Below are 17,908 nucleotides of genomic sequence, written 5' to 3'. Positions count from 1 at the left end.
TGGTATAAACTGAAGATGTGACACAAATGCTGGAGGAACTCAGCGGGACAGGCAGCATCTCTGGAGAGAAGGAATGTGGTGACGTTTCAGGCCGAGACCCTTCTTCAGACCGACATCAGGGGGGAGGGAGAATATACAGATAGGGAAGTGCAAGGTGTGAAAACCAGGGCAAAGCGAATGGAGATCAAGGAAAATGTAGAATGGATCATTGTTGGCTGGGAGAAGGTAGCAAGAAGGCAAACACAGAAGAAAGGAGTCGGAGTCGGGAAACTGGGAAGATTTAGATTTTAGAGATACAGCGCAGAAACAGGCCCTTCGGCCCACCAGGTCCGCGCCACCAGCGATCTCCCGCACACTACGACTATCCTACAAACACTAGGGACATTTTTTGCAATTTGCCCAGCCAATTAACCTACATACCTGCACGTCTTTGGAGTGTGGGGGAAGGAAACCGAAGATCTCGGAGAAGAATCCTACGCAGGTCACGGGGAGAACGTACAAACTCCGTACAGGACTGGCGCCCGTATGTCAGGACTCGAACCTGAGTCCTCCCCGGCGCAGCATTCGCTGTAAGGCAGCAACTCTACCGTGCTGCGCCAACCGTGCCGTGGGAAAGGGGAGGGGGTGGACGAGAGAGGGAAAGCAGGGGTTATTGAAGTTCGAGAAGTCAATGTTCATACCGCTGGGGTGTAAACTTTCATCACATTTGGTTCGTTTACTCTTCCAACATCGCTCGTTTCCCCCCCCTCCCACTGCCTCTCAGCCTGAAGAAGGGTCTCGACCCGAAACGTCACCTATTCTTTACTCCAGAGATGCTGCCTGTCCCGCTGAGTTACTGCAGCATTCCCTACCAGGATGCGACCTGGATTAGACGGGGATGAGCTATGTGTGGTGGGGGGGGGGGGGGGGGGGGAGCTTACCTTCATCGGTTGAAGCATCAAGTGCACAAGGCAGGAAGTCAGGTTGCAGTTTAGTAAGACTCAAGTTCGGCCACATTTGAATATGGCGCCCAGCTCTAGTCGCCCCGTTGCAGGGAGGCTGTGGGGGCTTTGGACAGGGGTGCACAGGACGTTTACCAGAATGTTCCCTGGACGAGAGGCTATCAGCTCTCAGGAGAGGTTGACAGATTTGGATTGCTTTCCCTGGAGGAATCGGAGTTGAGGGGAGACTGGATAGAGGTTTATAAGATTACTAGACAAGGTGGACCCGTGGGCCCCAAACCTCTCCTGCATTGGTGCAGCACCCCCCCCCTCCCCCCCCACCTCTCTCTTCAACCCTCCCACCCCTCTCCCTTCTCCCCCCACTCCCCCCTTCCTCACTCTCCCCTTCCTCCCTCCCTCTTCCCCTTCCCCTCCCCTCCTTTTAAACTTTAAAATGTGAATAACTTTAAATATATAACACCGATTTCAATAAAAACTACTTGCATTATCACTAAAGGGACGACGGTGAGTGAGGTGGGCCTAAAACTGGGCGCGCTATCGTGCACCGTTTTTGCGGCTGAAGTTCAGTCACAAACAAGATAACACAGTTTAAGAATAAGGGGTAGGCCATTTAGAACGGAGATGAGGGAAAACCTTTTCAGTCAGAGAGTTGTGAATCTGTGGAATTCTCTGCCTCAGAAGGCAGTGGAGGCCAATTCTCTGAATGCATTCAAGAGAGAGCTAGATAGAGCTCTTAAGGATAGCAGAGTCAGGGGGTATGGGGAGAAGGCAGGAACTGATTGAGAATGATCAGCCATGATCACATTGAATGGTAGTGCTGGCTCGAAGGGCCGAATGGCCTCCTCCTGCACCTATTGTCTATTGTCTATTGTCTATAACAAACGAGCGTTTTAGTATATAGATGAGAGGCACACAGTGGATAGTAAGACAGTCAGAACCTTTATTCCCCAGGGTGGAAATGTCAAATACCAGAGAGCATAGCTTCAAGGTGAGAGGGGCAGAGTTTAAAGCAGATGAGCGGGGCAGGTTTTCTACACAGAGGGTGGTGGCTGCTGGAAGGTGCGGCCCGAAGTGGCGGTGAAGACAAATAAGAAAGTGTTCAAGAGGTGTTTGGATAGGCACGTGGATCTGCAGGGAATAAATGTATATGGATGTTTTGCAAGCAGATAAGGGTTGGTCGACACCAGGTTTGCATAGTCATTATGGGTCGAAGGGCCTGTTCCTGTACTGTACTATGTTTAGAGATACAGTGCGTGGAAACAGCCCCTTTCAGCCCACCTGGTCCGCGCCGACCAGCGATCCCCGCACATTAACACTATCCTACACCCACTCGGGACAATTTTTACATTTTCCAAGCCAATTGACCTACAAACCTGCACGTCTTTGGAGTGTGGGAGGAAACCAGAAGATCTCGGAGAAAACCCACGCAGGTCACGGGGAGAATGTACAAACTCCGTACAGACGGCGCCCGTAGTCAGGATGGAACCCGGGTCTCCGGCGCTGCATTCGCTGTAAGGCAGCAACTCTACCGCTGCGCCACCGTGACCGCCCAAATACTAGTGTACTTTCCAGGAAGTCTTCAGGTTTGAGTCTACTGTCACATGTAGGCTCTCGAAGGCGCTGGTCGGGCCGCATTTGGAGCATTGTGAGCAAATTTGGGCCCCATACCTGAGGAAGGATGTGCTGGCTCTGGAGAGGGTCCAGAGGAGGTTTACAAGAATGAGTCCAGGAGTGAGTGGGTTAACATATGATGAGCGTTTGACGGCACTGGGCCTGTACTCGCTGGAGTTTAGAACATTGAGAGGGGACCTCATTGAAACGTACAGAATAATGAAAGGCCTGGATAGAGTGGATGTGGAGAGGATGTTTCCACTGGCGGGAGAGTCTAGGACCAGAGGTCACAGCCTCAGAATTAAAGGGCGCTCTTTTAGAAAGGAGGTGAGGAGGAACTTCTTTAGTCAGAGGGTGGTGAATCTGTGGAACTCACTGCCACAGAGGGCTGTGGAGGCCAAGTCAGTGGATATTTTTAAAGCAGGGATAGACAAATTCTCGACTAGAACGGGTGTCAGGGGGTTTTGGGGAGAAGGCAGGAGAATGGGATTAGGAGGCAGAGATCAGCCGTGATTGAATGGTGGGGTGGACTCGATGGGCCGAATGGCCTAATTATACTCCTAGAACCTGTGAACTTGTGCGCGTGTGGTTAGGTACAGGTACAGGTACAGTCCCGTCTGGACTACTGCAACAGCCTCCTCTATGGCGCACCCTCAAAAATCATCAATAAACTTCAATACATTCAAAACTCCGCTGCCCGTCTACTCACACACACCCCGATCCGTGACCATATCACCCCCGTCCTTTATAAACTCCACTGGCTCCCCATCCCCCAGAGAATCCGGTACAAAATCCTCCTCATAACCTACAAAGCCCTCCATAACCTGGCCCCATCCTACCTGACCGACCTCCTCCACAGGCACACTCCCACCTGCACCCTCCGCTCTGCCGCTGCCAATCTCCTATCCCCCCACATCCGGACTAAACTCAGATCCTGGGGGGACAGGGCTTTCTCCATCGCTGCTCCCACCCTATGGAACTCACTACCCCAAACCGTTAGAGACTCCCCCACACTCACCACATTCAAAACATCGCTGAAGTCTCACCTGTTCAGTACTGCCTTCAACCACTGAAGGTCACCTCACCTTCTGTCTCCTTTCTCTGTTCATTTATTTATTTACTTATTTATCTATTTATTCATTTCCCTATGTTCTCAAAATCTCTGTAAAGCGTCTTTGAGTATATGAAAAGCGCTATATAAATAAAATACATTATTATTATTATTATTATTACAATGAAAATCCTGCTTACGGCAGCAACACAGATAAGGACTCAGGTAAACATAGAAAACACCTACATTGCACGTAAAGGTCTGAAACGAAGAAGACTGCAAAAATACAAGAACATAATTAGGGAGGTGAGCCTGAGTGGATTTCCATGGACACTCTGAGGAGTTTAATTGGCCACTGTAAAATGCCCCCAGTGTGTTGGAGAGTGGTTGAATCTCGGGGGATGAGAAAGTGGGAGAATAAAAATAGGGCGTCACGGTGGCGCAGCAGTAGAGTTGCTGCCTTACAGCGAATGCAGCACCGGAGACCCGGGTTCCATCCTGACTGCAGGCGCCGTCTGCACAGGAGTTTGTACGTTCTCCCCGTGACCCGCGTGGGTTTTCTCCGAGATCTTCGGTTTCCTCCCGCACTCCAAAGACGTGCAGGTTTGTAGGTTAATTGGCTGGGTAAATGTTAAAAAAAATGTCCCTAGTGTGTGTAGGACAGTGTTAAAGTGTGGGGATCGCTGGTCGGCACGGACACGGTGGGCCGAAGGGCCTGTTTCCGCGCTGCATCTCTAAACTAAACTAAACTAAAAATGGCAATGGACACAAGGATCTTCAGTCGTTGGTTTATTAGGAGGTTTAACGGCTGGCAAGGGTGCAGAGAGGATTTACGAGGATGTTGCCAGGACTCGAGGGCCTGAGCTACCGGCAGAGGTTGAGCAGGCTAGGGCTCTATTCCTTGGAGCGCAGGAGGATGGGGGGGTGATCTGATAGAGGTGTACAAAATCATGAGAGGAATAGATCGGGTTGACATATAGTCTCTTGCCCAGAGTAGGGGAATCGAGATCCAGAGGTTTAAAGTTGGGGGGTGGGAGTGGGGGGATGGGGGGATTTAATAAGAACCTGAGGGGTAACTTTTTCTTGCACAGGGTGGGAGGTGTATGGAACTACCAGAGGTAGTTGAGGCTAGTACAATTGCAACGTTTCAGAAACATTTAGACAGGTAAATGAATGGAATGGGTTTAGAGGGATATGGGCCAAATGCAGGCAGGTGAGACTAGTGTACATGGGACAGGTTGGCCGGTGTGGGCAAGTTGGGCCAAAGGGCCTGTTGCCACCCTATGACTCTAGGTGTAATGTAGGATTAGCCTGGAGGGTGGGCTGAAGGGCCTGTTTCTGTGCTGCTTCTCTCTGTAGCTGAGAGAAGGCCAACAGGAGTTTGATAGCTGATAGAAACATGGAAACATAGAAAATAGGTGCAGGAGGAGGCCATTTGGCCCTTAGAGCCAGTACCACCATTCATTGTGATCATGGCTGATCATCCACAATCAGCAACCCGTGCCTGCCTTCTCCCCATATCCCTTGATCCAGCTAGCCCCTAGAGCTCTATCTAACTCTCTTTTAAATTCATCCAGTGAATCGGCCTCCACTGCCTTCTGTGGCAGAGAATTCCACAAATTCACAACTCTCTGGGTGAAAAAGTTTTTTTTCTCACCTCAGTTTTAAATGGCCTCCCCTCTATTCTTAGACTGTGCCCCCTGGTTCTGGACTCCCCCAACATTGGGAACATTTTCCCTGCATCTAACTTGTCCAGTCCTTTTATAATTTGATATGTTTCTATAAGATCCCCTCTCATCGTTCTAAACTCCAGTGAATGCAAGCCCAGTCTTTCCAATCTTTCCGCATACGACAGTCGCGCCATCCCGGGGATTAACCTGGTGAACCTACGCTGCACTGCCTCAAATAGCAAGGATGTCTTCCTTCTCTCCATCTCCCTTGATTCCGCTAGCCCCTAGAGCTCTGTCTAACTCTCTTTTAAATTCACAGAGTCAATGCGCTCCACCCTTCCTGAGGTCATCTGTTGCTGGCCCTGATTTGTTGTGGCTTTTTCTCATCTCCACTTTATTTCCCACCCCCCCTCCCCTCCCCTCGCCTCCCCCCGCAAGTCTTCCATCTGAAGAAGTGTTCCGTCCCCTTTTCTTTTTCTCCAGAGATGCTGCCTGACCCGCCGAGTTACTCCAGCACTTCGCGTCTACCTTTAGGGCAGCACGGTGGCGCAGCGGAAGAGTTGCTGCCTTGCAGTGCTTGCATCGCCAGAGACCCAGGTTCGATCCCGACCACGGGCGCCGTCTGTACGGAGTTTGCACCTTCTCCCCGTGACCTGCGTGGGTTTTCTCCGAGATCTTCGGTTCCCTCCCACAGTCCAAAGACGCCCAGGTTTGTAGGTTAATTGGCTTGGGTTTGTGGACCTGGTATTAGTGTAAATTGTCCCTAGTGCGTGCAGGAGAGTATTAATATGCGGGGATCGCTGGTTGGCGTGGACTCGGTGGGCCGAAGGGCCTGTTGCCGTGCTGTATCTCTAAACTAACTAACTATTGCAAATAAATATACAATAATCAATAGCACAAAATATAAATATTCTGTAATGCCAGGTAATCTGACCATACCAGTGCAAGCCAAAGTGTGTGGTCCAACCTTATGCTAAGACTGCAGTAGTTCAGTGCGGAGGTAGGGTTCAGGCTAGTGTTGTAAAGGATTTTCAGGAGCCTGATAGTTGCTGGGAGGAAGCTGTACTTGTACCTGGAGCCTGCTGTACCTTCTTCCCGATGGTCTAGGCGAGTGAGAGCGTGGCCAGGGTGTTGTTGGTTTAGATTAAGGTATACACAAAATGCTGGAGTAACTCAGCATCTCTGGAGAGAAGGAACGGGTGACGTTTCGGGTCGAGACCCTTCTTCAGACTTAACCTTCAGAGGTTTAGATTAGTTTAGTTTAGTTTAGTTTAGAGATACAGCGCTGAAACAGGCCCTTCGGCCCACCGAGTCCGTGCCGACCAGCGATCCCCGCACACTAACACTATCCTACACACACTAGGGGCAATTTACATTTAAAACCAAGTCAATCAACCTACAAACCTGTACGTCTTTGGAGTGCGGGAGGAAACCGAAGATCTCGGAGAAAACCCACCTGGATCACGGGGAGAACGTACAAACTCCGCACGGACAGCACCCGTAGTCAGGATGGAACCCGGGTCTCCGGCGATGCATTCGCTGTAAGGCAGCAACTCTACCGCAGCGCCACCGTGCATGCGCGCGCCTTTAATGATAATGGCTGACATTTTCAAGCAGCGCCTCCTGTAGGTCGCTTTGATGGCGGGGAAGTCAGTAACCGTGAAGGACCAATATCTCTGCAGTCTCCCTCGTTCTTTCGCCCTTCGAGAGACTGGGTCGCAGAACATAGAAAATAGAACAGGGCGGCACAGGAACAGGCCCTTCGGCCCACTATGTCCGTGCTGAACACCGTGCCAAGTTGAACTAATCTCCTCTGCCTGCACCTGATCCATGTCCCTCCATTCCCCTGCAGATCCACATGCCAATTTAAAAGCCTCCTAAACGCCACTATGGTATGTGCATCCACCACCACCCCTGGCAGCACGTTCCAGGCCCCCACCACTGTATGTGCGTAAAAAAACCTTGCCCTGTACATTCTCCTTTAAACTTTCTCCATCCGAACATAAAGCTACTCCTTCCAGTATTCGATATTTATATCCGGCACAAAGGATTCTGACTGCCAATGCGTCTATGCCTCTCATAACTTTATATACTTCCATTGGTCTCCCCCCCCCCCCCTCCACCCCCAACCCCCCCCCCCCCCCAGCCTCCAATGCTCCAGAGAAAACATTCCAAGTCTGTCCAACCTCTCCTCATAGTTGAAGGCAGACGCAAAATGCTGGAGTAACTCAGACCTTCGAGTCTTGACCTGAAACGTCACCCATTCAATAGACAATAGACAATAGGTGCAGCAGGAGGAGGCCATACGGCCCTTCGAGCCAGCACCGCCATTCAATGTGATCATGGCCGATCATTCTCAATCAGTACCCCGTTCCTGCCTCCTCCCCATACCCACTTCTCTCCCGAGATGCCGCCTGACCCGCTGAGTTGCCCCGGCATCTTGTGTCCAACCCAGGCTCTCACTGCAACCGGGGCAGTGTCCAATATAATCACCACTTTCACACCCAGGATAATTCCTCCTCACTTCCAGTCTTGCCTTCAATTTAAACCAGCATCTGCAGGGTTTTTTTTTCCCTCCCCTTGTCGTTAATACCCTCCCCAGTCTAGGCAGCCTTCTGATGAACCTCTTTGCACCCTCTCTGCATCTTGCAGTGACGGGAAGCTTGATTAAAAATTGCTCAAAAATCACATCAGCTTTTAACCACTCGTGCTAAGAAACTACTCATCTGCGCAGCTCCGAACCAACAGGCAGTAAGTACAGCAACGGTAGGGAGAATAAATCAAGAGTAGGAACATCTTTCCCTCCAAAGTTTCAGGCTTCCGAACGGTTCTTGCATAATCTAGGCTACTGTCCGTTTCACCTCTACTCAAACGTTTCAAAGGTCTTTTATTGTACCAATTAAGTTGCAGTGATATGCGAATTACCATACAGCCATACCAATAAAAGCAACAAGACTCACAGCTACATAAAAGTTAACATAAACATCCACCTCAGCGGATTCCCCACATTCCTCACTGTGATGGAAGGCAAAAAAGTCTAAACTTCTTCCCACATTTTTCTCCCACGGTCGGGGCAGTCGAGCCGTCCGTCGGGGCGGTCGAAGCTCAATGTGGACAGTGGACTCTGTCTCTGAAACTGATGCCCTACACAAGGCAGAGAACTACACCCTGGCCTCTGTATCTTCCCCTCTATTGTACTTGATTTTGAACTGATTTTACTTATATATAGGTATCACAAAATGCTGGAGTAACTCAGCGGGTCAGGCAGTAGCTAGGAGAGAGGGAATGGGTGACGTTTCGGGTCAGACTGATGTCAGGGGGGGCGGGACAAAGAAAGGTTACTTATATGTAGCATTATCTGATCTATATACTGCATGCAATGAAAAAGCTTTTCACTGTACCTCAGTACACGTGACAATAAAAACACGGTGGCGCGGCGGTAGAGTTGCTGCCTCACAGCGCCGGAGACCCGAGTTCCATCCCGACTACGGGTGCTGTCTGCACGGAGTTTGCACGTTCTCCCCGTGACCATGTGGGTTTTATCCAGGTGCTCAGGTTTCCTCTCACATTCCAAAGACGTACAGGTTTGAAGGTTAATTAGCTTCTGTAAAAAATGTTCCCTAGTATGTAGGTCAGAACTAGGGTGCGGGATGATTGTTGACCGGTGTGGACTCGATGGGCTGAAGGGCCTGTTTCCACACTGTACCTCTAAACTAAATAGTCCTGAGATAGAGACAAAAGGTCGGAGTAACTCAGTGGGACAGGCAGCATAGAAACATAGAAACACAGAACATAGGTGCAGCAGGAGGAGGCCATTCGGCCCTTCGAGCCAGCACCGCCATTCATTGTGATCATGGCTGATCGTCCAAAATCAGTAACCCGTGCCTGCCTTCTCCCCATACCCCTTGACTCCACTAGCCCCTGGAGTTCTATCTAACTCTCTCTTAACTCCATCCAGTGACTTGGCCTCCACTGCCCTCTGTGGAGAGGAGGAAGGGGTGACGTTTCGGGTCGAGACCCTTCTTCGGACGTTGACTTAGACCAGGGCAGATACAGGAGTGGATTCAACAGTGAGTTTGAACAGGGATTTGGGGCATTCGCTTCCACGACGGACTGAGATGAAAGTGGATGCAATGGGAGAGCGGGGGGAGAAATGGGGCCAGACAAAAGGGAAGGGAGAGCCCTCTGGAGGGTAGACTAATTGGGCAAAGCGGGCAGTCGACACCATCAGCGAGCCGGCGTCCCAGATTCAGGCAAGTGACACCTCCATCTTCTCACCCACACCACCCATATGGCATCTGCAGGCAAGGGTGCCAACTTACTGCCAATTAGGTGGCTGAGTTATGTGTGGCTCGGTGCGGTGGGCTTGTGCCCGTCAATAACTGCGACAGGGGCTCTCTCCCCAACTCCCCCCCCCCCCCCCTCCTCCACCACTCCCCGATCCTCTCAACTCATTTCACTCAGGATCCCACACAGCTGTGGTGAGGAAACTCGGGTCCAATTAGTCCGGGCGTCTGGGGTGGCGAGGAGGGGGCTTAGGCTCCTCGGCCTGTCTCCCCCCCCCCCTCCCCTCCCTCTCTCTCCCTCCCTCGCCGACGCCCCCCCTCGACACCCACCCAAGCACCTTCAACTTTGAATAACGGTGTAAACGCCTCGCCTAAAGATGTGGATGAAATAAACGACAGGCTTTAAAACAATGCCGAGCGAGTCGGCAGCTACCAACCTGCTAATTGGGGACATATGTCTGGTGGAGGCACCGAGCGGAGAGGGAGAGAGGGAGAGAGGGAGGGAGGGAGGGAGGGAGGGAGGGAGAGAGGGAGGGAGGGAGGGAAAGGGAGAGAGGGAGGGAGGGAGAGGGAGAGGGACCCCTTCTGCAGCCCGCCGCTGCTCGTTAGCAGAGCCCGCTCTCATGTTGGCCCACCCCAAGCTGATGCCGAGGAGGTAGGGCGGGCTCTGCCATGCAAATGTGTTTCGGCGACAATGCCAGGCACCGGGCGGAGGTTGATGTTGTGTTTCACCGGCCGGGGCCCGTGCCCAGACTGCGGGAGGGAGGGCGGGATTGCGGAAACCCGGCAGGTCACAGTTCGTCTGTACTCCCTCCCCCTCTCCCTCCCTGAACTGTCACCCTCACCCTCGAGTGGGCGATACTCCCCCCCCCGACCCCTGACCCTTCACCCTCACCGTTCAACGTTCCACTCTGACCCCTGACACTCTGACACTTCACACCCACACTCCCCAATCGGCCAATGATCCCCTGACCCTTTACCCACTCCGCCTGCACCAGCTTAGTTTATCGTCACGTGTGCCGAGCGAGGTACAGTGAAAAGCTTTCCGTTGCGTGCTATCCAGCGGAAAGGCAATACATGATTACATGAAAGGCGGTCACGGTGGCGCAGCAGTAGAGTCGCTGCCTTACAGCGAATGCAGCGCCGGAGACCCGGGTTCCATCCCGACTACGGGCGCCGTCTGTGCGGAGTTTGTACGTTCTCCCCGTGACCTGCGTGGGTATTTTCTCCAAGATCTCGAATCGGCCCGTTCGCTGGACTTTCCATTGCCCTGCACGGCTCGGCCACGGGATCTTCTATCGCCCGGCCGGCGGCTTCATAAAATCGGGAGCCTCGATCGCCTTGACACAGCAGTTTGACTGCCTGACCACGGGAGAAGAAGCAAGGAAGAGATCAGGCGCTTTTACCTTCCATCACAGTGAGGAGGTTCCTGGAGGAGAGTCACTGTGATGGATGTTTAAGTTAAATTTATGTAATTGTGTGCGTAGTTTGTTTTTTATTGTTATGATGACTGTATGGCAGCAACATCTCGTTCAAATTTATTTCTGAATGACAAATAAAGGCATCAATCAATCTATCTCGGATGGCACGAATGCCTTGGGCTGAAGGGCCTGCTTCCTTGCAGAATGATTCTATGACTTTCCTCCCTTCAGCCCAATGGCACTCCAAAGAAAACATTCCAGGTTTGTCGAAACTTTGACTTTGGATCTGAGGAAGTTGTGGAGATTTGGTCCCATGGTGAGAGATTCCTCTCCCCGGGTGATCCAAGATGACATGGAGTGTGTCAATGAGAGCCCTCCAGCTTTGAAATCACCTTCACCAATACCAACAATATCAGAAGATAGACACAGAAATCTGGAGTAACTCAGCGGGACAGGCAGCATTTCTGGAGGGAAGGAATAGGTGACGTTTCGGGACGAGACCCTTCTTCACACTGAGAGTCAGGGGAGGGGGATACTAGAGGTTAAGAAAACACACAGAACAAATCAGAGCTGGCACCAATGTTCAACGAATGAATGAATGAATAAGTTTATTGGCCAGTGTAAGAAAATAACTGCAGATGCTGGTACAAATCGAAGGTATTTATTCACAAAATGCTGGAGTAACTCAGCAGGTCGGGCAGCATCTCAGGAGAGAAGGAATGGGTGACGTTTCGGGTCGAGACCCTTCTTCACACTGATCAAGTATGGCCAAGTATGTACACATACAAGGAATGTGCCTTGTTGCTCCGCTCGCAAGTAACAACACGCACAAACAGTAAACAATTAAGAATAGAGCAGAAAACGTTAAAACATTAAGAACACAACATTACAGTTTAAACATGTGAGTGAAAGGAGCCCACAATGGTCCAGTGTTGGCTGTGGAAGAGGTGATAACGAAAGATACAAAGAGTGAAACTAGCAGGACAATTACGCTGGGTGGGGGAGGGGGGGGGCGGAGAGAGAGGGAATGTAAGGGTTACGTGAAATTGGATAAATGAATATTCACACCTCAGGGTTGTAAGCTGACCAAGTAAAAATATCAGGTTGATCGCTTTGCTTTGATGTGGTGAGGTGCGATTGTACCAAACACCATTAGTATTGTACCCGAATTGAGGATGTCCATAACATGCCAAAGGGATGTTTAGTCCCAAGTGTAATTGGTTATTTCGGAATGGACCACCTTAAACCATCAAGGACATGGACCACCTTAAATCATCATTTTGATTCTAATTCTGTAATTCCGTTCTTCATTATTTTCTACGTTACGGACTCCGAAAGCACAGAAACAGGCCCTTTGGCCCAACTCATCCATGCCGAGCAAGATCCCCCATCTGAGCCGGTCCCATTTGCCCGTGTTTGGTCCACGACCCTCCAAACCTTTCCTATCCATGTACCAAACGTCTTTTTGAAATAGTCAGAGGGTGGTTAATCTGTGGAACTCATTGCCACAGCGGGCTGTGGAGGCCAAGTCAGTGGGTATTTTTAAGGCAGAGATCTAGACAAATTCTTGATTACAACGGGCATCAAGGGTTAAGGGGAGAAGACTGGAAAATGGGATTAGGAGGCAGAGATCAGCCATGATTGAATGGCGGAGTGGACTCAATGGGCCGAATGGCCTAATTCTACTGCAATAACTTGTGAACTTGTTAAACGGTTGTTATTGTACTTGGCTCAACTACCTCCTCTGGCAGCTCATTCCGTATACCCACCACCTTTTGTGTGAAAAAGTTGCTGCTCATTTTCCCGTTAAATCTTTCCTCTCCCACTGTAAACTCTGTCCTCTGGCTCTTTATTCTGGGTCCCCGCCGACCAGCGATCCCCGCACACATTAACACTATTCCTACACACACTAATGACAATTTACATTTCTGCCAGGCCAATTAACCTGCAAACCTGCACATCTTTGGAGTGTGGGAGGAGACCGAAGATCTCGGAGAAAGCCCACGTGGTCACGGGGAAGACATACAAACTCCGTAAAGACAGCACCCGTAGTCAGGATTGAACCCGGGCCTCCAGTGCTGCAACTGCTGTGAGGCAGCAACTCTACCGCTGCACCACCAAGTTTCTTGAACTGACCTGCACGATTCTAATCCTTTCTCATAGAAACATAGAAAATAGGTGCAGGAGGAGGCCATTTGGCCCTTCCAGCCAGCACCGCCATTCATTGTGATCATGGCTGATCATCCACAATCAGTAACCCGTGTCTGCCTTCTCCCCATATCCCTTGATTCCGCAAGCCCCTAGAGCTCTACCTAACTCTCTTTTAAATTCATCCTGTGAACTGGTTTCCACTGCCCTCTGTGGCAGAGAATTCCACAGATTCACAACTCTCTGGGTTTCATTCTCGATAATGAAACACTGCATGCCACCTCTTGCACTACACTCGATTTGTTTATTTCCTAATTATGTTTTTGTGCTAATGTCTTGTTTCTTGCACATTCTATCTGTTAGAAATGTGATGTATAATTTATATTTTTGTGTCTGTCTGCGTCTTTGTGCCTGGGATGGTGCTGCAGGCAAGATTTTCATTGTACCAGTAGCTCACCGTAGTTAAGCTCACCGACCATAATCTCAACTTGACTTGAAGGAATCTATTATCAAATGTGTGAACTAACTGTATCTGTCAATATGAGACCAGTCTGTCACGCCCTCCCAAATATTTATTATTTTATTTGTAAATCACCTGAATGTCTTGATTAGATGCTAGTCGGCAACTCACTCCCAGGTTTCTATCAATTCTCACAAGGTCATCAGTGATAGGAGGTAGTTGAGCCAAGTACAATAACGACCGTTTAACAAGTTCACAAGTTATTGCAGTAGAATTAGGCCATTCGGCCTATCAAGTCTACTCCGCCATTCAATTATGGCTGATCTAGCTTTACCTCCTAACCCCATCCTCCTGCCTTCTCCCTATAACACCTAACACCCGTACTAATCAAGAATCTATCTATCTCTGTCTTAAAAAATATCCATTGACTTGGCCTCCGCAAAGAATTCCACAGATTCACCACCCTCTGACGAAAGAAATTCCTTCTTCCCATAAAGTACTTAAAGCTCCATAAATTATCTCCATAAAGCACTTAAAGCTACATGGAGAGGTTGAATATATGGATTGTTTTCTCAGGAGCATCAGAGGTTGAGGTCAGATTTGACAGAAGTATATAAAATGATGAGGGGCATGGATAGGGTAGACAGTCAGAACCTTTTTCCCCAGGGTGGAAATGTCAAACGCTAAAGTAAGAGGGGCAAAGTTTAAAGGAGATGTGTGGGGCAAGTTTTTAAGCCAGGACGTGGTGTCTGGGTTATGGGTGTTACGGGTGGTGATGGAGGTAGATGCGATAGTGCCACTTAAGAGGCTTTTACATTAGCACATGGATGTGCCGGGAATGGACCGACTTGGATCAAGTGCTGGCAGAGATCTTGCTGTCATGTTCAGCATAGGCATAGTGGGCCGAAGGGCCTGTTCCTGTGTTGTACTGATCTCTGCTGTAAACCCGGGGTTGGATTCCAGTCCACAAGCAGATCCTGGGCATTTTTTAATTCTATTTATGAATGTTGCAAACCCTTTGGTTGAATTCCACCCTGTCATTCCCTCTCTCCACTTGAAAACCACTTGAACCCTCTGCTGTATCACAGCATGGAACTCACTCTCACAAACCATTCTGTATTTGATTTCTGGGCTTCAAACAGATCTCATCTGCCCACACCACTTCCTGGGGTTTAACCACTGATATTTTGCAATAAATTTCCACTGACCTACATTTGCTTCATTTCACAGTCACTATCTTGGCGGCCTGTAACATGGTAGATGGCCTGCCTTGAGCCCAAACCTCTCAAAGCTAAGTGTCCTCCATCCAGCCCAGTGCAAGTCCTGTATCGCAAGCTGAGGCAGAGGCAGGTACGATATCAACATTTACAACAACAGGGCGCGGTCACAGTGGTGCAGCGGTAGAGTTGCTGCCTTACAGAGAATGCAGCGCTGGAGATCCGGGTTCGATCCCGACTACGGGTGCTGCCTGTACGGAGTTTGTACGTTCTCCCCGTGACCTGCGTGGGTTTTCTCCGAGATCTTCGGTTTCCTCCCAAACTCCAAAGACGTAGGTTAATTGGCTTGGTATAAGTGTAAAATTGTCCCTGGTGGGTGTAGGATAGTGTTTAAAGAAAAAATTGTCCCTAGTGGGTATAGGATACTTCCAGGATAGTCCCTGGTGGCCTCTTCGGAAGTGATGACCACAAGATACAAGATACAAGACAAGATAAAAGGCAGGTTCATGGATGGGAAAGTTGTAGAGTGATGTGGGCAAATGGGATCTTGCTGAACATGTACGAGTTGGGCTGAAAGACATGCTTCCATCCTGCATGACTCCATAACCTTCAAGCTGTGCAACTGAACGTCAGTAATAAGAATCACTTTGATTAGTTTGGGCACACAAGGAGCCATAGATGCGGGTTTACAAAAAAAGACCCAAAGTGGTGCTGGATTAACTGAGAGGGTCTGGTGGTATCTCTGGGGAACATGGATAAGTGGCCTCACCTGACCCACTGAGTTACTCCAGCACTTTGTGGGGTTTTTTCAGTTTAGAGATACAGCATTGGAACAGACTCTTTGGCTCTGTGGCTGTGTAACGGACCGCAGGTAGACCCAAATGCAGCACACGGAACCAAGAGAGTAGTTTTAGAATGAGCTTTATTTCTACCTGCTCGTGGTCGGGGACAGAAGATTGAGGTGTTCACCAGGGCTACGACGAGGCATGAAGGTTGGGAGCAGGCAGGGTCGGCAACGGGAAATCAGTCCGAGGGAGAATGCTGGAGGGCTAAGAACAATCTGACAAAGAGTGTGTGTGCAGGAAGGGTTTATATGCTGGCTTGATTGGTGATCTGGAGCAGGTGAGTGAACAGGTGAGGGGAGTTGGCTTAACGTGATGGGCGTGGCTGGCAGGTGAGTGAACAGGACAGACTGTGACAGGCTGAACATTGATTACCTGTTCGCACTATTTCCATGTTATCCCACTTTTGCATCCACTCCCTTCTCACAAGGGGCAATTTACTGAGGCCAATTAACCCACAAGTCCGCGCATCTTTGGGACATGGGAAGAAACTGGAGCACCCGGAGGAAACCCCAGGCAGAGAACGTGCAAACTCCACATCGACAGCACCCGAGGTCAGGATCTACCCTGGGTCTCTTTCTCTTGCTTCCACGTGAAAACAGAGAGGTCAGTTTGCATTGTCAGTTTGTCGGTGGAACATTGTCTCCAGCGTTGCATTGTCCAGGATCTCACTCTGTGGAATTGTCCACTAGTAGCACCACAGATAACATTGCTGCCTCACTGCTCCAGGGACCCAGGCTCTTACACCACAGCCCTTGCCATTTTGTGTTATTTATGATTGTGCTTAGGTACAGTGACATGTTACTGAAATGTTTGCAAAACAAAGAATTCCACTGCATCTAGGTACGTATCACAATGAGGTACCATTGAATGATTTACCTGTCATGAAGAGGCATTTGGGAGGTAATGCCCTCGTGAAGTATCTGTTTCATGGTGACCCTCTGAGATGTTTATGTTAGGCAATGGGATGATGGATATCCAAGAGGTGAGAATAGACCGTTGCGGGAGATGGCCACTGGATGGTGTGAATGTTGCTTGTCACTTATCAGTTCGTGACCAGAATTTTGTCAAATGTCTTGCTGGAGGAAGTTATAAAAGCAGATACAATTACAAGCAACATGGGACAAGAGAGAGCGGATGGAACTTGCTCAGTGTGCCAACGCAGTTAGTACGGACAAGAAGGGCCCGCTCCCATGCTCTACAGCTCTAAGCTTGCAGGCTTGTACTGCTTCACTTCCTGGTGCATTGTGAATGGAATTGGACATTGCACAATTATCAGATGATGAAATGGTGGAGAGAGGGTCTTCGATGAGGCAGCTGGAGATGGTTGGGTCCAGGACACCACCCTGAGGATGCAGTGATGATCTGGAGCTGGAGTGATGGACCTCCACGAACATCGCAGCTTTATAAAACTTTGATTAAGCAACACTTGGAGTATTGTGTACAGTTCCAATCACATCATTACAGGAAGGGTGCATAGGTCAGAGACTGCGCAGAGGAGGTAGGACACGTTAGAGACAGGAGACATGTTCCCAATGTTGGTGGAGTCCAGAACCAGGGACCACAGTTTAAGAATACGGGGTAGGCCATTTAGAAAGGAGATGAGGAAAAACTTTTTCAGTCAGAGTTGTAAATCTGTGTAATTCTTTCCCTCAGAAGGCAGTGGAGGCCAATTCTCTGAATGCTTTCAAGAGAGAGCTAGATAGAGCTCTTAAGGATAGTGGAGTCAGGGGGTATGGGGAGAAGGCAGGAACGGGGTACTGATTGAGAATGATCACATTGAATGGTGGTGCTGGCTCAAAGGGCCGAATGGCCTCCTCCTGCACCTATTGTCTATTGTCTATTATCTATTGAGGTTCACTAGGATGCTGCCTGGATTAGAGGGCATTGGCTACAATGAGAAGCTGGACAAACTTGGATTGTTTTCTTTGGAGCATCGGAGGTTGAGGAGAGACCTGATAGAAGAATATCAAATTATAAGAGGCATAGACAGCGGAGACAATCAGAACCTTTTTTTCTCAGGGTGTAAATGTCAAAGACTAGGTTAATTTATAACCTAGGAATTCTCGACCCGAAACATCACCCATTCCTTCTCTCCCGAGATGCTGCCTGACCCGCTGAGTTACTCTAGCATTTTGTGTCTACCTTAGGTTAATTTATACAGTGGGTGTTGGGTGCCTGGAACACACTGCCAGGAGTGATGGCGGAGGCAGAGGTGATAGTGGCATTTAAGAGGCATTTAAATTGGCACATGGATATGC

At 49.6% G+C, this 17,908-nt stretch overlaps 1 protein-coding gene across 3 annotated transcripts in view; it reads right to left on the bottom strand.

The window, feature by feature from the left end:
• LOC144608247 (uncharacterized) overlaps positions 1-10,061 on the bottom strand; it is a 33,125-nt gene extending 23,064 nt beyond the window's left edge. The window contains exons 1-2 of one of the 3 annotated variants that reach the window (XM_078425845.1): positions 9,997-10,061; positions 8,675-8,996 (exon numbers count right to left, since the gene is read on the bottom strand). The gene's annotated coding sequence lies outside the window, so the exon portion shown is untranslated. Of the gene's footprint in view, positions 1-8,674; positions 8,997-9,996 lie in introns of those variants that run through there. The other 2 variants (XR_013549184.1, XM_078425851.1) reach the window with 2 other exon arrangements.
• Between the last annotated feature and the right edge of the window lie 7,847 nt (positions 10,062-17,908).

The sequence above is a fragment of the Rhinoraja longicauda genome, chromosome 2 (assembly GCF_053455715.1).
Source record: "Rhinoraja longicauda isolate Sanriku21f chromosome 2, sRhiLon1.1, whole genome shotgun sequence".
NCBI lineage: Eukaryota > Metazoa > Chordata > Chondrichthyes > Rajiformes > Arhynchobatidae > Rhinoraja > Rhinoraja longicauda.
This window is presented reverse-complemented; position numbering and strand designations above follow the sequence as displayed.